We start from the raw sequence: 4,611 nt of genomic DNA, 5'->3' as shown, positions 1-4,611 counted from the left end.
CCCTGCTTCCTTGCTGTAGCATCTCAGCAGTGGCTGAGAGCTGCCAGTTACCCTGACTGTGGTTCTTGAGTCAAGGGTTGACTAATGCATTCTGGTTTCTTTTGTGATTCTGGTTATGCCATTTAAGTTAACTTGTAAATAACCTTTCCTATTATTCTTGTTTTGTAAATAAAGTGTAAATAGTTAAATCAGTTAAGTGTTAGACCTTCTTGGGACCATGGGCTGCTCTGTGGGGTGCAGGGGCCAGCTGGAAAGTAAATTGGTGCTGGCCGGAAGCCCTGCCCCACTCTCACCACACTATCCCTGATATTGGGCAGGGGTGGCAACTATTGGGCCGCCACCCGGGTTACACCTGCTATACCCAAATTTAAAACCAACTGCCTGGTAGAGGCAGTGGCATTTTTATTCAGGCAGCCTGGAAGGATCAATTGACTTCATGACTCATTATCATCTACCATATTCCTGATAAACTCTCTACTCCAGAGGTATTAATAATTCTCTCTCTTTCTTAATGGTCTTGATGTTCCACTGTTCAAACTAACCTTTGTCCCTCTTTTATTTCACAGCTCTACAGACTGTATTTAGCTCTAGCTAAAAACCTCAACTCAGGTGTAGTAATATTAACTCTGGTGTAGAAATGACTGCCAGTGAAGTATTGGAGGCACTGTCAAGCTGCTCAAGAAGACTAGATTTTACAAATCTCAGGAAGAGTTGTACATTTAACTAATAACTACAGGACTAATGGCACAATATCTTTGTACTATTTTTTGCTTAGTTCGTTGTGTTTTTTTAAACTTAATCTAGCAAATGAGTTCACATCCCAGTAGTTATATTGGTTTTTGCTTTGATCTTAAACTGAATAACATAGAGCTAGGCCCATAGCATATTAGTAAAGCTTCTTTTTAACTTAGAAAAATCTGTCATGTTATATGTGATGATGCACCATTATCACCTGCACCCTGCTTTTCAAAATCCTAGATCCACCTATGTTGCTGCCTTACCATACCACAAAGTTATTATTACTACCTCACCCAGACTCTCTTCTGGGATAATACACTTCCTAGACACTTTATGTCACACCATTGGCCATGACGCCGTGGAAAAAAAATCTTTTTTTCTACATTCTGGCTTCCAAAAAGAAGGTGCATGTTTTATCTGGGACCATGTGGTATGCAAGAAAATATAGTAATGTGTGCAATTACATTATCAGTGTATGCAATAAGTAGCTGGATGTATATTATGTTTGTCTGGGTTAACCCTACTAACATATGTCAAATGTATTAACTTAATCCTAACATGATTATATGAAGGAAGCTGCACAAGCAATTTTTTCAATGTGGACTGAATCCTATGAATGTTTGTTCATGTAAATACAAAAGATTTCACCTAAATCAGAAGCAGATCATCCAGGCAATTGAAAATGGCACTGCACCCAGAGTGAGCTGAGTTTTTGACTTGGCTGAATGACTAAATTCAGATAGAACGTCTACCTCAGTGGTTCACAACTTTTTTAGATTTGACTCTCCTCTCCATATCTTTTGTGAATTGACCAGCATCCCATTTCACAGAATAATTTATTTATTATTGTGCTTAATTGCTTGAAGTAAGGCCTGGAAAGGGGAGGAGCAGCTGGAATGGCAGTGAGTGGGAGGAAGAGGCATCTGGAAGGGAAGAGACTGTACTTACCTCCTCACTGGAACCTGTGCTTAATTCACTTCTCTCCTTTCTCCCAACGATACCCTACCAAGGCTATCGCAGCATCCTGCTTGAGAATCACTGATCTACATTGACAGACATACCTCAAACCCTGGTAAAGACGTGTCTATGTTTTTAATCAAAATGCTATGCTGGCCCATACATCTGTTTTCAACTAATTCATCCACTCTATTCTATTGCAAAAAACAAAGCAAAATTACCTTTAAAATACAGCATTTTTCTAGCATTTTAACACCTGATAAGCAGTAGTTCAGAAAGACTTAGAACAAGTTCTCATGGAGGAGAACCATCAATTTTTATTGAAAGAAAATGGTTTGCATTAGAAGCAGAATATATATATATATAATGGTAATGACTAGAAGATTAAAAGGGAGGTAGAAATATAGTTTTGTCATTTAAAATATGTTCTATATTCATAAATAAATAATGGGGAATCCTTGTAGAAAGGTACATTTTTTATAGGTGATCTCTTTGGAAAGGTAGATGGAGATATCTTGGAGCTCTCCTCTTCTGAAAGTCACTGATTCCAAACATGGTATTTAATTTGGAGCAAGAATGCTTCTGACAGTAACACTCTGGAAGGGAGGATCAATAGATCAATGATTATGATTATTATTATTGCCAATTGATTTTTTATCGGGAATAGAAGCTTTAGTTTAATGTGAACATTTGCTAAAATTACTCCCAAGATCTCTTTTATTAGACAATTAAGCTGATAATCAAATAAAACATATTTTCTCAAATATAAGGTGACCCTTAATATAAGAGAACCCCCAATAATTAGATTGTACACATAGAAGATTTTAAAATTTGTCATACTTTTTCAGGTATAGACTCTAAGTGTTGGAGGATGGTTTTGAAACTCTCCCCATTCACTGCCACCACAGTAGGGAAAACAGGGGATGGAGTGGGGGTGGGGGGGGAAGGAGAGGGAAGGAGGGGAGGTCAGGTGGTCTCCTTGTCCTCTGCCCTGCTCACTTCTTCCCTCTGAAGCCTCTCTGCACTCCCCTGCCACCTGCACCCCTCCAGCTTCTTACAGTTTCTGCCTCTGCCACAAACTCCCCACAGTCTCTGCCTCTTCACCCCCTCCTCCCCTTCCTTCCCCTTACCCCCACTTACTGTCAGATACTGCTTGGGCTGCTCCATCTCAGAGCCTACAGCACTTGGAAGCTCATCCCTTGCCTGACCATGCAGCAGTGTTGATGCTGTTGGCTGTTGGGGCAGGGGAAGGACTTTCCATGTGCTTGGTGCCCAGGAGAGACCCTAGTCTGAGCCAGAGCCAGAGCCAGAGCCAGGGAGAGGTAAGGGAGTGAGTAGGAGGTCAAAAGCTGCAGAAGGGAAGCAGAGAGGGAGGCAGGAGACTGCTGTAGCCCAGGCTCAGGGCCAGAGTCAGAGCTGCAGCAGCTGCCTGCTCGCCCATCCCCTTCTTATGTAAATATAAGACGAGGGGCTTTTTTCCCCCCATGCTGATTGGGGTAAAAATATTTAATATTTGAGTAAATACGGTAATACTAAGAGCTTGATATTTCAGAAAGTATTGCTAAAGGCTCGGTCATATAATATATGGACAAGCTTATTCTTATGATGGTACAGATTGAAGTGTGTTGTGCAAACCCAAAACTGACACTGACAATTTTTAGCCCTAATTGATTTCTGAAGAGTGCAAATTACAGGTCATATAGGCTATCAGGGCATGCAGTCAGCAGTAGTGTAGTGTTTAACTTAACTGGTTCTGTAGTGCTTGTGGAAGCAACTGAAACAATCCTCTGAGCATTAGAAATATAATTCAGTTCCCTTAAAGATACCCATTTGATGCAGTAAGGATATGGCTTTGGAAATAATTTTGCCTCTGGAGTATTCTGTTCTCTTGCCTCTTATAATATGCTTTGAACAGCCTTACACTTCCAGCACTTTCATACTAGAAACCCCAAAAAATACAGGATTATAGCATTATATGAAAGTAGGGCTGGAAGGGACCTTATGAGGTCATCTAGTCTAGCCCTCTGCTCAATGCAGAATCATCCCTGACATCCATCCTAGTCAAATGTCTGACTAACCTACTCTTGAATATTTCCAGGGACAGTGATTCCACATCTTCTCTGGGTAGCCTGTTCCAATAACTGACCACCCTCATAGTCAGAAGGTCAGAAGCATCATTGACAACTCTAGGTAAAACAAAACCTCCAGGTAAAACAAATCTGGGTAGCTGGGACTAGCTGTCCGGATCAAGGACAACAAGAAGTTATTTTTTAAATACATAGGGGGCAAAAAGAAGGTACCGGGTAACATGGGGGCTCTGCAAGACATGCTAGGAAATCTGGCTGTTGCATCAGATGATAAGGCTAACCTATTTAATGATTTCTTTGCCTCCATTTTCCTGAGCAGGGACCAGAGCAGCCCATCCACTGGGACCCCCTCAGGCCCTGGGGGAGGCGCACCCGGGCCTAGGGTCAGTGAGGATCTAGTCAGGGAACTTCTAGATGGACTGGACATATTTAAATCAGCTGGTCCTGATGACTTCCACCCCAGAGTGCTGAGGGAATTAGCAGAGGTCATTGCGGGACCCCTGGCATGGCTTTATGAGCACTCGTGGTGCTTTGGTGTGGTGCCAGAGGACTGGAAAAGGTCCAATGTGGTTCCCATTTTCAAAAAAGGGAGGAAGGAGGACCCAGGAAACTATAGGCCAGTTAGTCTTACCTCGATCCTGGGTAAGCTTTTTGAGAGAATTATCCTGGAGCATGTCCACGAGGGGCCAGCAGGGGAGGTTATGCTTAGGGGCAACCAACATGGGTTCATTAGAGGCAGGTCCTGTCAGACCAACCTGGTGGTCTTCTATGACCAGGTCACAAAATCCTTAGATGCAGGGGTAGCAGTGGACGTAGTCTTTCTGGACTT

Source organism: Alligator sinensis, unplaced genomic scaffold (assembly GCF_000455745.1).
Source record: "Alligator sinensis unplaced genomic scaffold, ASM45574v1 scaffold597_1, whole genome shotgun sequence".
NCBI classification, from domain to species: Eukaryota; Metazoa; Chordata; order Crocodylia; family Alligatoridae; genus Alligator; species Alligator sinensis.
The sequence above is the reverse complement of the archived record's forward strand: the minus strand, read 5'-3'. Positions refer to the sequence as shown.